The 17,344-nt window shown below is 52.2% G+C and overlaps 1 protein-coding gene across 3 annotated transcripts in view; it reads left to right on the top strand.

The window, feature by feature from the left end:
* The first annotated feature begins 3,514 nt into the window (after positions 1 to 3,514).
* PSD2 (pleckstrin and Sec7 domain containing 2) overlaps positions 3,515 to 17,344 on the top strand; it is a 90,226-nt gene continuing 76,396 nt past the window's right edge. The window contains exon 1 of one of the 3 annotated variants that reach the window (XM_069772927.1): positions 3,515 to 3,653. The gene's annotated coding sequence lies outside the window, so the exon portion shown is untranslated. Of the gene's footprint in view, positions 3,654 to 6,261; positions 6,282 to 17,344 lie in introns of those variants that run through there. The other 2 variants (XM_069772930.1, XM_069772928.1) reach the window with 2 other exon arrangements.

Raw genomic sequence — 17,344 nt, 5'->3', positions numbered from 1 at the left:
TTTTAAAGCATGTGACAGAAATGTTCGTCACCTAAAAAGCAAAGAAAGTTTTTAGCTTGTGTGAGTTACCGTGAAAAGCATGAAAAGGACTTGCATATAGGTGGAAAAATGCCTACCATGGTACCGAGGGGCAGCTACTCACCCTGTAAAATGTCAGAGCATGTCTGAGACACCCCATTGCCCCAGTCCGACCTCTGAGACAGTTGTCCAGCTAACTTGCACTGGGGAAAGTCCTGGAAGCTGGGTCCTGCATCACCTGTGGCCATCTTTCTCACCATCCCCTGCACTGGGTTTCAGATCCCCTGTGAATTCCTTGCCCACATCAAAAGAGGGGGGACAAAAGAGGCCGAGTGACTATTTCTCAACCCAGTGTGAACGCCCCAGTCAGTGACCCAAGCAGCAGCTTGGCTGTAGCAGTGCCCAGCTCCCAGTGCACTCATCCTTGCCCTCAGTGTCCCCCTGCCCTCCCCTCTGCCAGGCTGCTTGCTCAGCCTTCACCCCTCAGCTTGCACATGCCAGCTGCTCGCCCCTGATGAGCCAAGTGAGACCCCCCTGTGGCCCCAGGAGGGGGAACGAGCTGCTAACAGAAACGTCTCGCTTCAGTGTGATCTCCCTGAAGTGAAACCCTCCAGTGACCTCCCTCCAGATTAATCTCATCCTGCTGATGCCGAGCGCTTCCTCCTGGTCTTGACCCCTTTCTCCCTACTTTAGAGGTTTCCCTGTGAGATGTGGGTGTGTCTCTCACGGTGCTCTGCTGCAGCCTTTTGTGTGATCTCCCACATAGGCCTTCCCTCATCCAGAGGTTCCTGGGCGGCTGCATCCCCTCCTGCCGATCTGCCGGGCTCAGCCGCTGGCACCGCAGCCTCCCGAGGGATCCCGTCTCTTAGCAACGCTCCAGCCCAGAAGGTAGATGCTGAGCACACATCTGGTCCATTGGTCCATGGGGGCTTCGTGCACAGGGCAGAGGGCAGCTGCTGCCTGGAGGGGAGGGGACTGCGTCCCCCATACACACCACCTCCTCTCTCCCCTGTCCCTGGGAAGTGGGCGAGGCGCACAGGATGCTGAGCACCAACGTGGGGCACCGCAGCCCTGTGCCCCTGCCCTGTGCTCTGGCCTATTGCAGAGCTCTCCACGGCCCCTGTCCACACTGGGGGCCTGCAAAAATCCCACCGCCTGTCTTCTGCCACCGCTCGCTCCTCCACCGCTCATGAGGCCCTGAGAAGCTGCTCAGACGGCTCCTGCCCCAAGAGAGCCGTGGTGGGGATGAGCACGGGTTCAGGCAGGCTGGGGCACCAGCGCTCCGGCTGTGCCCCAGGGAGGAGGGGGCTCCCCATGGGCACATCCCCAGCGCGGGACCCGGTGGCGGGGCGGGCCCGATGCTGCCAGCGCAGGTAGCGAGCTGGAAACTGGTGGCTCCTTCCCCCCCGCCGTGAGAAAACATCTGCGGAGCCAGGACCTGCTCCCTTTCAGGGGGGTCCCCACTGTCCTGGTTTCAGCTGGGATAGTTAACTGTCTTCCTAGTAGCTGGTACAGTCCTATGTTTTGAGTTCAGTATGCAAAGAACCTCGATAACACTGATGTTTTCAGTTGTTGCTAAGTAGTGTTTAGACTAAAGTCAAGGATTTTTCAGCTTCTCATGCCCAGCCAGCGAGAAAGCTGGAGGGGCACAAGAAGTTGGCACAGGACACAGCCAGGGCACCTGACCCAAACTGGCCAAGGGTGTATTCCTGTATTGGTTTTATGTGGCAAGGTTTTGGTAGCGGGGGGGGGTTACAGGGGTGGCTCCTGTAAGAAGCTGCTGGAAGCTTCCCCTGTGTTCGAGAGAGAGCGAGCCCATACCAGCCGGTTCTAAGACGGACCCGCCACCGGCCAAGGCCGAGCCAATCAGTGATAGTGGTAACGCCTCTGTGATAACATTTTTAAGAAGGAAAAAAAAAGTTGGGACGCGGAAAACAGCCACCGGAGAGAGAGTGAGAACATGTAAGAGAAACAAGCCTGCGGACACCAAGGTCAGTGCAGAAGGAGGGGGAGGAGATGCTCCAGGCGCCGGAGCGAAGATTCCCCTGCAGCCCGTGGTGAAGACCCTGGTGAGGCAGGCTGTCCCCCTGCAGTCCAGGGAGGTCCACGGTGGAGCAGATATCCACCTGCAGCCCGTGGAGGACCCCACGCCGGAGCAGGTGGGTTCCCGAAGGAGGCTGTGACCCCGTGGGAACCCTGCACTGGAGCAGGCTCCTGGCAGGACCTGTGGCCCCGTGGAGAGAGGAGCCCACGGAGCAGGTTTTCTGGCAGGACTTGTGACCCCGTGGGGGACCCACGCTGGAGCAGTGTGCTCCTGAAGGACTGCACACTGTGGAAAGGACCCATGCTGGAGCAGTTCGTGAAGAACTGCAGCCCGTGGGAATGGCCCACGTTGGAGAAAGTTCGTGGAGGACTGTCTCCCGTGGGTGGGACCCCACGCTGGAGCAGGGGAAGAGTGTGATGAGCCCTCACCCTGAGGAGGTGAAGCGGCAGAAAATAACGTGTGATGACCGTAAACCCCATCCCTGTCCCCCTTGTGCCGCTGGGGGGGCTTGGTGGAGAAATCCGGGAGTGAAGTTGTGCCCGGGAAGAAGGGAGGGGTGGAGGGAAGGTGTTCTGAGATTTTGTTTTATTTCTCATTTACCTTACTCTGGCTGATTTGTAATAAATTGAGCTAATTTTCCCTAAGCTGAGTCTGTTTTGCCCGTGACGGTAATTAGTGAATGATCTCTCCTGTCCTTATCTCGACCCGCAAGTTTTTTTTGTTATATTTTTCTCTCCCCTGTCCAGCTGAGGATGGGGGAGTGATAGAACGGCTTTGGTGGGCACCTGGCGTCCAGCCAGGGTCAACCCATCACAATTCCATACCATGTGACATCCCATCTAGTATAGGAACTGGGAAGTGGGGGCGGGGAATCGCCGCTCGGGGACTAGCGGGGTGTCGATCGGCGGCGGGTGGTGAGCGATTGCCCTGCGCATCATTTGTACATTCCAATCTTTTTATTACTACTCTTGTCATTTTATTAGTGTTATCATTATCATTATTAGTTTCTCCTTTTCTGTTCTATTAAACCGTTCTTATCTCAACCCACGAGTTGTACTTCTTTTTCCCGATTTTCTCCCCCATCCCACTGGATGGGGGGGGGCGGCGAGTGAGCGAGCGGCTGCGCGGTGCTTAGTTGCCGGCTGGGGTTAAACCACGACACCCACGCAGCGTCCTACTCCCACCTCCCAAGCACAGGTCCTCTGGTGAGTGCAGAGGGCTGGGGAGCCCCCCACGCCCTGCCCACACCTCCGTAGCTTGTCCCCCCCCCAACTAGCTCTCTGCACCCTCCTGCCCCACGGCTCGCCCACTCCTCGCTCCCCCTTCGGTCCGTTCCACGCCGCGCCGGGCGCAGCCGCCAGGGGGCGGCAAAGGGCGCGGCGGCGGCGGCCGCCGCCGCCGCGCCCTTTGCCGCCCCCTGGCGGCCGGAGCCCGCGCTGCGCCCGGTGCCGAGCCCGGTGCCGGGTGTCCCCGGGGGGGGATGCAGCGAGCGGAGCGGAGCGGAGCGGTTTCCCCATGGCCGCACGCTTGTCCCGGGAGCCGGAGCCCGGCGCGGAGAAGCCGCAGAAGCGGAGGCTGGCAGAGCGCGGAGGTAAGGGGGTGAGCATCTCCGGGAGTGGGAGCGGGCGCGGCTCCTCGGGAAAGGGGGGAGGGGGTGGTTCAGCCCCCGGGCTCCGTGCCGGAGGGAGGAGGGTGTTGCTGGGCCGGTGTTATCCGCCGGATCAGCAGCAGGGTGCAGGATAGGGCGTTGCACGCACGCCTCTCTGCAAAGCCGGGCAGCGCCCCAAGCTGGTGCGCCCACCCCCGGGATCACCATCCTTTTAGAAGTGGTGTTGGGTGAAGGGACGCGCACCGAGTTAGAAGGCTGTCCTTCCCCGAGAGCCTCAGGGAAGGAGTACTGGGGGATTAAGGTGGTGCTCAAGTGGTGTCAAAGGGCTGCAATGCTTCTCGGGCTGTTCAGGGAAGGACTTGGTGTACGGGTTGTGGAGGATTTGAGGCCTGGCAGAGGGTTTGCTGCAAGGATTTTTCTGCTCTCAGGTTCCTGGCCAGCTGCTTCCTTGTCCAGCTCTTCCTCTCCAGCTTTCTTCTGTGTAGCGGAGCAGGCTCAACAGGGTGGCAGAAACACCCTTTCAACCACCACCCAGTGCTGTGTAAGACATGAGCCAGAGAAGCAGTATACCCGCCAGGGTCTAAGCAGCATTCCTTTGCTTGGACATGGGTGAGAGGCTGTAATTCCCTGCCACAGAGGGAAGGCTGAGAAGCAGAATTAAAAAGGCGTGACTTGGACAACCCCATTCAAGCTGACTTGCAGGTCACCTTGGTCTGATGGACAAGAATTGCACTGTGAAGGTTTCAGGCCTTTCTTGGCATGCAAAGTTAGTAGCCTCTTGGCAAAGTTGCAGACATAGGGCGCTGCCTCTGTGGGACGGGAAGCTCTTGCTATGAGGAGCAGTCTTCTCGTGCTATTAAATATCTTCAGCCTCAAGTTCATTGTTAGTCTCTCTGGGTAGTGCTGGTAGGAAGAAAGCAGACCTTGCCTAGTGTGTCTGCTTTCACCTCTTTGTTGACATACTTTGGGGGAGATAGAGGACAGGTTTAAGGGTATGAGAATATCTGATGAATTAGGTTGCTTTTCTGAAATATCTTTTTTTTGAAATTAAAATAAAGGAAAATGTTTATCACATCTTCAGAACTAAGTTCTTGTTTGTGGATTTGAGATGATTCCTTAGTTAGAAGTGCCTTTGCGTAGGATGAAAGACACTCTAGAGTAAAAAAAAACATCTTTGTCCCAAAGTGAGTACTTCTGGTTCTTTCTGCCTGGCAATAATTGGCATCAGTACAGGAGGAAAAGGGGAGAAATGATTTCTGGGTTGTGTGAGGGAGGAAGCAGTTCTGGGGTTGTTGCCTGGACTGGCAGAGGTGGTGTGCGATGGGATAGCCTTGAACAGCCAGCTTGTGCACCCACAGTCAGCTTCTGCAGCTCAAAGCTGGCTTCAGCCTGCACCCTGCTGTCAGCAAACCAAATTTCACTGTTGTGAGGTCAAAGGCATTGTCCCATCACCGTTGCTGGCACCACCACAAATGGCACTCAGGGAGCCTTGCACTGGAGATGGTGGTCTCTTCTGTCCCAGTGTTTCCTGTCACCCCTGGGCTTTCCCCATCCAGCAGCACCGCTCACCATCCTGGACTGCTGTCCCCGGGGAAGGACCATGACAACTGTTCCAGCACAGGGCAGGCAGGCCACCTTCCTGCTTTACTGCTGCCTGAATCTGCCCTGCCTGATCCATAAAAATAATGACTCCTTCTGCCCCAAAAGTCTTGTCCTCTCTTGAAGACAAGTGCTAGCAAGCAGCCACTGTAACAGCCCTAGCAAAGACTAGAGAAACCTTTCTCCACCTCTCGGCTTTGTCCTAGGCTGGTGTGCAAACTCCCCTGGCCCAGAGTGAGTGGCTGAGCAGCTGAATTCAATGCAAGGCAGTTAAAAGGTCATTGTGGGTGACTGATAATTTTAAGGTTAAAAGGAAGCTGATGTGGGGATACTTGCAAAATGGTCTTGACGGCTTTTCTCAGAGTGGGCTCAGCTGTCAGGTTAGACTAGAAACCACTCACCTCAGTCTAGGGTCTGTTGAGGGAGCTGCTGTGGTTCACACCTAAGTTCATGGCTGCCCCAGACTGCTTTTTGCAAGTCTGAGTTTAAGAAAACAAACCACACCTGGCAGGGAGACCTTTCTCTGGAGGGGCTTAGAGCTTTCTGCAAAAGGACCTGGATGGTTTCCTACTGCATCCTTTGAGAGCAGCAACAAGGAACAGGATTTTGAATGGTGTCCTGAGACCTGGTGCTCCGGGTTTCCGTTCCAGCACAGGGTCCTAAGCCAAGAAAACTGCCTGTCCTGCCAAGGCTGGGTAGGAAACTCGGCCCTGGAGCAGTCAGTCAGTGGCATGGCATTAACTCCTCTCTACAAACAGCAGTGAGGCTCCTTTGATGAGCATGCTATCTGCAGCATTTGCTTTCTTGTTTCATTTTGAAAGACCCATCATGCCTGGCTTAGCTGCAGCCTGCTGGCTGGCTGGTGGGCTGCCGAGCTTTTGAAGATGCTAATACAAGCTCAGTGGTGATCCTTAATCACTTCTTTATCATGTCCTCTCCGAACAGTGCTCTGCTAGCAGGCTGAAAATCTGTCTGGGGGAAAGGCGCTGAGGTGCAAGGAGTCGAGCAGAGGTAGGTGGGCTCGAGCCAGCGGAGGGGATGGCCTCGGCACCAGGGAGCCTTGAAGCAGTTCACAAGCATTAAACTTGTTCAGGCACATCGGGAATCTTCTTATGTTTTCTCTCTTGGTGATCATTTCTTGCAAAACCCTGGATTTAGCAGGTCAGGTAGAAGGGATCAGCTGTTAGGTTTGGGCACGCATATTCCACAGGCTCCTGGGGGCAGGATATTGCTTCTGGTAGGCAGGTAGCAAGTCGGCAGCAAGTCTAGCAGTCATCTGAGAAAGATGGAGAGCCACTCTGCTTTGATCGGGGACCGCTCGTCCCAGCTACTTGCCTGAACATACTACACGTCTGTGCTTTAGCTGTCTCCCATCAGATTAGACATGTCTATGGACAAGATGCCTCCTCTGTATTTGCTCCTCCTGCTGTGGTGACCAGATGTCCTACTCTTTAGCGATGTCGTCCTACTTTCAAGTAGGTTAATCTATTTTTGCCTGGCCCAGAGTGTTGGACTGTCCTTTGTTGTGACTTTGCCTTTCTACACAACCTGTGCCTGGCTTTCCTGTGGCAGAGGTAGAAATTCTGCAGGTTGTGGTTGCAAACAGTTGTATTGGTTTTGTGTGGCAAGGTTTTGGTAGCGGGGGGGGGTTACAGGGGTGGCTCCTGTAAGAAGCTGCTGGAAGCTTCCCCTGTGTTCCAGAGAAAACGAGCCCATACCAGCTGCCGGCCAAGGCCGAGACAATCAGTGATAGTGGTAACACCTCTGTGATAACATTTTTAAGAAGGAAAAAAAGTTGGGACAGGAAGAAAACAGCCGCCAGAGAGAGGAGTGAGAACATGTAAGAGAAACAGGCCTGCGGACACCAAGGTCAGTGCAGAAGGAGGGGGAGGAGATGCTCCAGGCACCGGAGTGAAGATTCCCCTGCAGCCCGTGGTGAAGACCCTGGTGAGGCAGGCTGTCCCCCTGCAGTCCAGGGAGGTCCACGGTGGAGCAGATATCCACCTGCAGCCCGTGGAGGACCCCACGCCGGAGCAGGTGGGTTCCCGAAGGAGGCTGTGACCCCGTGGGAACCCTGCACTGGAGCAGGCTCCTGGCAGGACCTGTGGCCCCGTGGAGAGAGGAGCCCATGGAGCAGGTTTTCTGGCAGGACTTGTGACCCCGTGGGGGACCCACGCTGGAGCAGTGTGCTCCTGAAGGACTGCACACTGTGGAAAGGACCCATGCTGGAGCAGTTCGTGAAGAACTGCAGCCCGTGGGAATGGCCCACGTTGGAGAAAGTTCGTGGAGGACTGTCGCCCGTGGGTGGGACCCCACGCTGGAGCAGGGGAAGAGTGTGATGAGCCCTCACCCTGAGGAGGTGAAGCGGCAGAAAATAACATGTGATGACCGTAAACCCCATCCCTGTCCCCCTTGTGCCGCTGGGGGGGCTTGGTGGAGAAATCCGGGAGTGAAGTTGTGCCCGGGAAGAAGGGAGGGGTGGAGGGAAGGTGTTCTGAGATTTTGTTTTATTTCTCATTTACCTTACTCTGGCTGATTTGTAATAAATTGAGCTAATTTTCCCTAAGCTGAGTCTGTTTTGCCCGTGACGGTAATTAGTGAATGATCTCTCCTGTCCTTATCTCGACCTGCAAGTTTTTTGTTATATTTTTTTCTCTCCCCTGTCCAGCTGAGGATGGGGGAGTGATAGAACGGCTTTGGTGGGCACCTGGCATCCAGCCAGGGTCAACCCATCACAACAGTACAAGCCATTTTCCTTTGCTCTGTTTCCTGGGGGAAGCACTTGGGACCTTGGATAGCAATCAGCCTTGCAGAGGGTGCGAGCTCGGGGGCCCAATGCACAGTTTTGAGCCTGCCTCCTTAAAGATGATTAAATACTGAAGGTCCTCAGAGGGAAGGGTCACGCTTCCAGCTTGCTTTAAGGGTCTGGATGTCCTTGCACTGGCTGGCAGTCATGTGAAGGTGGTTGTTCTTGTTTGCATGGCTTGTCTTCAAGCTCCAGCACTCCCAGGATCTGGAAGAGATGTCTGAGCACAGAAGGAAAGAAGGACTTTCAGGGCTGAGAGTGAGATGGGGATGGGACTGGAGCCTTGTCCTGTAACTGAAAACAAAAAGTAGGTTTAGGTACTGCAGGAACCAACTTCCAACTCACAAGCCTTCCTCTGAAAATACTTTGGCTTTGGCTTGCCAGCCCCTGCTAATACTGATCTCTGACACTGGCTCTTCCTGACCACTGGTTCATTTACCCTTTGACTTTAGTTTGAAAACAGTAGCTTCTTGTTCAAGCTAGCCATGACATGCTGAGGTCTGCATGCCTGAAGGGTCTCTGAGCTACCTGAGGTGGACTCCAAGTGTCCTGGTGTGGCTGCATGGCTGCAAGGCTGTGGTCACGGAAGAAGGCAAGGGAGCTGGACTCCCCCGCCAGGTAGGCTGTGCCGTAGCAGGACTAGGAGGGAGCCCGCAGGGTGGAAGCTGAAGGCCGGTGAGCTTTGGACCAGTGCTGCAGTTTATTTATGGCCTGCTTAGCAATCTCAGGCAGGCAGTGTGGGTTAAGGCATCTCCTGTCCTGGATTGACAGTACAGATCCAATTAGCCATGAAAGCCTCTAATTATTTGTCCTGAATTGCTCCGGTGGTAACCAAGGCTCTGCTATCTCCTCCTTTTGTCTGTGTCCCAGCTGGAAATGCCCCAGTGTCCCTGCATCTAGAGCAGCAAGTGTGAGTGTGAGCAGAGTCAGCACAACCTAATCAAAGGAGACAGGCCCCGTGAGTTAATGAGGGGATGGACCTGCTTCGTTAACTTTGGGGAGTTCTTTAAGCCCCGTCCTGAGAGACAAAGGACTGAGATTACGTGTGGCTAAGATAAGGCTCACGTGGTGAATTGCTGTTGTGGGAGAGCTGGATGGAGGGGCTGCAGACCATGGGGAGGGAGTGGGGTGACTGTCAGAAAGGATTTGAAGGCAGAAGGTCCCTCATATCTGTGCAAGGCAGGCACGTCCCTCGCTGAGTGCAATGTCTATGCCCAGACCAGGTTGCTTGTTCCTACGTTTCATTCCTCCCTTTGAAGCTGTACTGCCAGGAGCGTGCTCGGGGGTCAGAGATAGCAAACACTCCCCTTGTTTGCCTGTTCTCTGCTGCCTTTGCTGCTGCCAGCTCTCCAGAAGGACATCTTATCTGTGTGAATGACGTGTACTTCTCTGGCCCCAGTGCTTCAGCCCCTAACCCTTTTTGCTGCTTGTCTGTGCCCGGTTCATCAATGATCCAGCGCAGAGGGAGTAGTTGGCTCTGCCTCTGGCAGACTGCAGTGTATCAAACCAATGGAGGTGACCATCCCGGGGCAATGACCCTAGGTCTCTGGGAGAGAAGCTGGGTCTCTACAGCTTGGCCAGCCCAACAGCGTTGTTGCAGGTTGGCAGCTGAGAGGGAAGTCACGGGCATGAGGTGGGGTTACACAAGCAAGGCCCAAGGACTTCCTTTTTCCAGACATATGTGCTAAGTTACAGCTATGGATTCATCAACTGCAAAACTATTTTAAGGTGAAAAAAGCTTTCCAGGGCACTTACTGCATCCTCCCGTTCATTCTGGGTGCTCATTGTGCAAAAGAGGAGTCTCAGCTGTCTGTGAGAGAAAATGTGTCATTTATGTTCTTAGTAACCTTAACTCTGACCTAAAATGACAGCTAATAGCTCTCATGAGACAGGGCAGCCAGCCTTGGTTTTAAAGCAAAATTTTACATAAATAGTATTCAGCTCCTGTATAAGAGGTCAGCTGAGTGCTTCCACCATTGTTTCCAGGTCACAGGGTCCCCCCAAAACAGATTTTACATCATCATCTTGAGATGCTGCCTGAAGGCAAGCTGCTGCTTTGCTCACCATGTGCATGTTTTCTCTTTGTGTGGATGTATGAGGCCAATCCTTCAACAGATCCTGCCAGTGACATGACTCTGCCCCTGAGCCTGAGAAGAAGGGACACGGGGAGAATCAGCAAGGGTGCCCACCTTGGGGGAAGCTGGGAGCTGTTCACAGGCATCCGTGGTGGGACCCAGGCTGCTGGAGCACTGAATACGTCTCTCTGACCTCCAGCCGAGGGACGTTCAAACGGGACCCGTCTCTGCCAGGACCAGTGCCGGTTCAGCAGGGCTAGGAAGCAGCTGACACATCCTTCAAGCCTCTTGGTGTCCTTCCCCTGCAGGCCAGAGGCACGTCTGCCAAGTTCAAACCAGAGAGCTTTCTCCATACAAATGGGGACGAGGGGGGCGGGCCGTTAACGTACAAAAACTGTTTCTTTCCTGCCCGCTTGGAAAGTGGAGCTATTGAATTTTAAGCAGCAAAGACAAAACTCTGCTGAAGAGGCCTCTTCTGTGCTTGTTTGGTAAAATCACTGATCACAGTGGTGGGGGCATCCAGGAAGATGCCAGGCTTGGCCTTATTAATGACTCTGTTGTTGTCTGCTCTAGTTTGTTGGTCTTCACTCTGGGAGACGGTTTGCCGAAGCAGCAACTATTTTCCCCAGAGAAGCTTCCTTGCGAGCTGTCCCTGTGGTGGGGGCGGTTCCTCTGCTTGGCTGAGCTTTACAACGCCAGCTCTCGGACCAGCCTGTGGAGTGGCGCTGGCCTAACGGGCTGACACAAAGTGCTCTGGGGACCTCCTTTATGGCCACAAAACCTGAACTTGCAAGTGGAGGGGGCACAGGCAAGAGGAGACAGAGGCTCTTTGTTCCACCAGGAGCTTTTTCCCTCTGGCTTTTAAGCCTCACAGCTCAGTACCCTGAGGAGGGGCACCCACTTCTCCTGCCAAGGTCTCTGCTTTCTCCAGCGGCACCGATTTGGCTGGGCTGAGGACACAGTAGCAGCCTGACTCATGTTTTTCATCCAGCGCTTTGACCATCCAGCAAAGCAGCTGTGCAGTTGCTCTGCCCCGCACACCTCCTGTTTCCCACCCCAAGCTCAGAGCATCAGGCCCTCTTGCCTGCAGTTTTCTCCTTGAACCACTTAGTTTTAAAATAGAGCAATTATCTTCCTTTAGAAAGGAGCTTATTCACTCCAATCTAGGGCAGTTTGACAGTGCAGCAGCCTGCACAGCTCTCTTTGGGAGCACGGTTGTGTTCCCAGCATGGGTGCCTGGCATGGCTATGCTGAGCAGCAAGGGGGATTGCCTCTGGCTTCGGATGATGGTTGGGTCAGTGGCTCAGGGTCTGAGAAGGGGCATTACTGGGGCTGAGCAGTGCAAGCCCTTGGTCCCAGTCTTTTCTTCTTAACCGCACACGTCAGAGGGGTGCAGGCTTGGCTGCTTGGCAGCAAGGCCAAGACGTTCTCCCAGGGTTCACAGCCCTCCCTCCATGGCCAAGCCCTGAGGGACCTCTGGATGGGGAAGCTTGCTTTGTCCCTGAGTCTATGTGATAAGAAAACACAGACTTTCAGACTTTCACCTACATTTATCTCAACAAGTGATAGATCTGCAGGGCTGGCAGGAGCTTTGAGAGGTGGCCTAGTCCATGCTCATGCCTGAAGATGGGACCAGTTCTTATGTAGGTTGCTACCAACAGAGGCTTCTCCAGCCTGCTCCTAAAACCCTTGCCCATGACCCCTATCTCTTTTGCAAAATGGGAAGTTGACTGTGATTTGGGGTACATAATGGATTCTGGGTTTAAATGCTCGAAATCTAAGAGGCCCTTTGCAGAAGCTTGTTGTAATGATGAGTTCAGTGATGGAGTGGATTCTGCCAGCGTCAGCTGCTGCTCTAGCAGTGACAGAAAGGGTTTACATCCTTGCATTATGTAGATCGCCTAATCTCCTCTGTCTTGGGATCCTTCTGCTGTTTCACAAGTCTACACCCAGCTGTTGTTTAATTAAAAAATAAGCAGACAGGTATTCACAAGGAAAATGAAGCTGTTTTATTCTTTATGTGTCCTTGATGCTCTCCTGACATCTTGTCTGGGGACAACAGCTCTAAGCCTTGAATTTGAATTTTTGTCTTGCAAAGCCGATTGTTTTAATTAGGAACAAAGCCACGGAACAGCAAATGTCCCATGCCAAGCAGGCTGGCCATGGTGTTAGAGAGGAATGATGCCTTCTTTCCCCTTTGCACTGCCCAATGGGCTGTGGGTTTCAGGTATTGTGGCTGTAGTTCATGTTCAGTTTCATCTTTTGAGTGACTGCATACAGCTTTGTGTACTGTGCTAAGCCAGCCTTGACACTAACCATAGCCCATGTTATGCTGTGAAATATGGTCAGGATAGCCAGGAGAACCAAAGAAAGATCTGTGTAATGCATCCAAGGTCACATGGAAGGGTAACATTAGCTACTGGTGATTTCTAGTGTAGTAGAGAAGAAGAGCAAGGTGACTAGAAGCTAGAGGCTAGGAGTAGTAAGGCATGCCTTTATAACAGAGAGTGTTTGACCACAGAGACAAGACCAGACTACTTGTCTTTTGACTAAGCTTTGCGTCATTTTAGTGAAGCTGGAGTTACAACTTGCATACTAGAAGCTGGGGACCTACAGAGGAATCCCAGATGAGCTCTGAGGTACCACTCAATACGTATACCTGCGCTTGACAAACCTTGAGATGCCAACGCATGGGAGGAGACTGCAGGGGTCTCCATATTCCCTGAGTCATCAGAGCTTCTCCATCTGGTGGCTTTGGATGAGACATGGAAGAAAAAATTAAAAGGCAAATTTTCAAAGGTTCAAGGAGTTGAATCTCCTCCATTAAAGCATTGTAAAGCAGTGCAATCATCAAGCCCACCCCAAGTGTCTGTCTTAAGCCAAGCTCAGGAGCTCTTCTGGGTGGGGACTCAAGGCTAGCCAGTACACAAGGCCCAAGCTTCCGTGGACACCCTCTCAGTGGGTCAGCTGGGGCAGGGTTCAAGGCATGGCCCAGCTGAGGAAGAGTTTCCTCTGGGGGACAGGCAAACCAGGACAGGACTTGGTTGCTCTGGACTTCCCCTGCAGGAGTGCCAAGCTTTCACCCACAGATCATAGACCCCCCAGATGCTCTCAGGGTTCAACCCACCAGCTTTGTACACTGAATTACTCCATCACTATGGAGCAAATGCAGCGGTACAGATCCAGCCACAGCTTTGCTAATGCTTGGAGGCAGATTAGTGTCAATCTTTTACTTGATGTCTGCCATCTATAGTATCTTTGACCAAGGCAGAGCAGTGTTCATGGATTAAGCTCTGCTGCATTCCTCCTACAGTGATACTGTGTATTTTTCATAGTGGAAATTGAGATTTGCAGAGGTGAAGTGAGTTGGTGAAGGAAGTCAGAGCTGTGGGGAGGGAGAGGAGAAGAACTCAGGAAAGCTGTAAAGCTGCCATTTTAATTTGCTGTATTGTACCCTGAGAATATAATTGTTGCTGGAGCTACCACCCTAGCTGCTCATCTAGTGGGAGCTGCTGGAGATTTGCAAGTAGAAGAGCTTTAAACAAGGGACAATGCGGATTGAACCTGACACCCCATCAGATTCTCCTTCTCTTGGTCCCTGATCTACCAATAGGCACCTCTTCCATTTTGCATACAACATGACCTATTGTATAAATATTTAGTCACTCTGTTGGGAACATTAATTATAAATGGAGACGAAGCTTTTGAAAGCTGCCTGTAGGTCTGGGCACCCAATTCCCATTAATTTTAATGAGAACCAGACATCCAAATCCCATTCGGTGGCTTTGAGCATCTCAGGCAGGAAGCTTCATCTGACACATCCCCCCTTCTCCCCGCTCTGCAATTTAAGAGTGAGATTTGCAAATGCCTTACAAATCCTGCAGATGCCTGAGTCGCCCTTGTGCCATGCCATTGTTCTCTGCTGAGGATGGTTGGCTGGTAGCTTCAGAAGTATTTATAATAAGTTCATTTAATCCATCCCGTTAGTTCTTTTCCTCTGCACTCCCTCCGCTCCCCACCCAGGACTTTGAAATAGCGATGCTTGAATGAACCTCCAGCCTGTGTTGTTTTTGACAGAGAAGCTTTGATGCTTGAAAATGACAGCTGCGCAGAGCAGGTCTGAAATGAATGATTGAATTATCGGACTGATTAAAAATGTGCTGTGGCTTGGAAGATCTGATGGCAAGTATTCACTTAGGCAACTCACATGAAAGAAGAGCGTGTGTGCACGTAGGGTGTTTGTTTGTGTGTGTTTGTGTGTGCACTGGAAAAAACAGCCAGTGAAATGTGACAAACACCCAGAGCCGCTTGGAGCGGCAGCTTCTTAAGCTCAGCATCCTTTCAAAAGCTCCAAATCTTCTGCGCAATGCTCAGCAAAAACTAACACTCAGCGTGGTTGTGGAGATAATGATTATTTAGACAGACGTCAGCAGTGGTTTAGGAAATGGAAATTGAGTTAAAAGGTAATGCAGGCTGGGGAACTACTTAACTGCATCTCAGTCCCATACCGACCTGTGGCTGAGGAATGATAAACTCTCCCATTGAAAACACGGTTCCCATCCTCTGTGCTACAGACACGTGCTCATGGTGTGGAGTAGCCCCAGGGATGCCAACTCTATGGGAACGTGTCCTGTGATCGAGATTTTTGAAAAACATGAGCCCTGGTGAGATTATCTATAAGTGGCTGGAAGGATGAAGAAAGGAAGCTTGGTTATGCCTGTGCCCTTGATGCCGTCAGTGATGGCAACAGCAGATGTGTTAATGCATGAGGAACAGTAACAGCCTTTCCAGACGTATCTCAGCTTCCTTCCCAATCCCCGTATAGTGAATTGTCCCTTCCTGATGCCTTACAGAAATTCAGCTCTTCTAGAATGGAAGCAAAATGTCTGGAAGTAAAATGAATAAAAAAAATAAAATAAAAAAAGCCATTTCTTTTGCAAATGAAACATATTTTGGTAGCTCAACTAGCTCACAGCTTCCTGTGGGAGTTTCGCACACGGAAAAAATCACATCGTAAAGGTTACAATTGTAGTTCTTCATTGCGAATGGTCTTGTTCTGATAGTTTACTGAAATTGATTTTTTTCCTAAATTGTTTAACTGCTCTCCATCTCCTTACCTGCAGAAGATCACTATCTTCCCCTGACTCCTAGCTCAAAAGAGATGAAACATTGGGCTATAACTAATTGCTTTATCGGAAGTAGTTTTGGTTTAGTCTCTCAGTCCAGCCACTGAATAATGTGTTCTTTGCCCCTTTCAGTGCCATTAGCTGCAGTGATGTTAGGTGTCTGTAAAGGCTTCAGCCATGCAGTTTTGTGCTCCCTGTCCCAGTTCCAGTGGCCATTTTAACAAGATTAAATGCTACAGCTACAATAGTCCTAAGGGCACGCATAGCTAATGGTAATTCATTGGCATCTGTGTTGTGTCTCCATCAGCATCCCCAAATGTCCCTCTTATTGAATCCACTTTAGCAACCCAGGAACACTCAGAGCAGAGAAGATGCTGGGATCCTCCTCACAGTAGTTCGTGTAGGTGCAAGCCTCATCATTGCTAAATGTCTCACTTCAACCCAACACCTTCCCAGATGTGGGAGCTCCATGCCCTCTGTACTTCTGTTCCCCATATCTCCCAGGCAGGGCCTAACTCTTGAGCTTAAACGAAACATCAGATTATTTAAATGTCCCTTTCCCTCATCTGAAAACTTACATTTATAGACAATATAATGTAAATCAGATTTATCATTCCAAAATTTGTCTTTAATCCTCCTTCCCCTATTCCAACTCCTTGAAAAATCAGAGCCAGACCACCTGGCTGATGCCTCTAGGTTGGATCCAGACTGACAATGTGCCTTAAAGGTGAGGATAGATGACTAGGCCAACATCTATGGTTAGAGAGGCAATGCTCCCCCTGTACACAGACAGTGTAGCTTACCTTGGCCAGAGTTTTTGACCATCCTTGGCCACTATACTGAATCCTACAGGCTGAGCAGTCCTTGACCTGGAAGAGCCAGGGCCAGGGCTCTCTTCCCATGGCTGAAGCATCCTCTCTTTCCATGTCTTGGATTGTCTCAGGTAACAGCAAATTCTACTTCCTCTGCTCTCTGCACCTTCACGTCAGTGCTCCAGAACCTGCCCACGGGCAGCAAAATTACTCCTTGTGCCCTCCACACAACTTTAGGCGGTGTCCAAGCCCCAAACAAGTATAAGCTCTGAGCAAATCTCTCTGCAAATGTCTGCTTCCATGCTGAGCTCAGGGCTTTCAGCCCAGCGTGTGAGGCATCTCAAAAAGAGCGAGGGCCTGGGCAGGGTGAGGTGGAATTGCTGCAGTTTGGCAAGAGAAAACCTCCCAGAGATATCAGGAGCCTGCACAACCTGACTGATGTGAGGATGCATAAATTACATCTCTTTGCAGCTGCCGCTCCCCAGCTTCCTCCCTGCATCGTGGTCCCGGGTGCCCAGCAGTCAGCGCTGAGTCCTGGGCAGCTCACAGCAAGTCCAGATGATCCAGTCGGAGTGTATCTGTCTCTGGGTAGACTGCCTGCTTAGGGGGACTCTTTCATCTATGAGGCAGGATGCAGAGTCTGCAGTGATGGGCTGTGAGGATGCTCTGAGGACAAACGCAGTATTCCGGGTGCCGGGGCTGGCAGAAGCCCCTAGCAGAGGTGGACCTGGCAAAAGCCTTTGGTTAAAGAAGGAAGGTGACTCCTCTGAACCATGAGTTAGATTTGGCCATCACAGGAAATTATAAACTCTGTGTAATTGTATGAACAAAGTTATTGGCAGCACCCTTACAGCCATCTGAGCTTGAAATGAGGAGAAGCGGGTAGAAAGGAGATTGCAGTCATCCCATACATCAATGCCACGTGCCTGGGCAATAAACGGACATCAGAAATTCTCATTTCCAAAAATAAATAGGACATCCTAGGTGGTACTGAGACACACTGACACAGGCCTGAATCACAGGACATCCTAGTCACCAGGAGAGACCTTCATAGGAATCCAAGAGCCAAGTGGTGTCAGGAGAAAGCCATGCTCTGCCTGTCACATCCCCCGTCCAGCTGGTGGTGACCACACTGGAGATCCTGGTGAGCTGGGGAGGTGCCACTGTGCAGAGCTTGCTGGAGACGCAGCAGAGCTTTGCCTCCCTGGGATGGCACTTAGGTGAAGCAGCACCTTAGGGATACCCCCAGACAACA

The sequence above is a fragment of the Haliaeetus albicilla genome, chromosome 27 (genome assembly GCF_947461875.1).
Source record: "Haliaeetus albicilla chromosome 27, bHalAlb1.1, whole genome shotgun sequence".
In the NCBI taxonomy this organism is placed as follows: domain Eukaryota; kingdom Metazoa; phylum Chordata; class Aves; order Accipitriformes; family Accipitridae; genus Haliaeetus; species Haliaeetus albicilla.
Note: the sequence above shows the minus strand (reverse complement) of the source record. Positions and strands in the feature narration are given on the sequence as shown.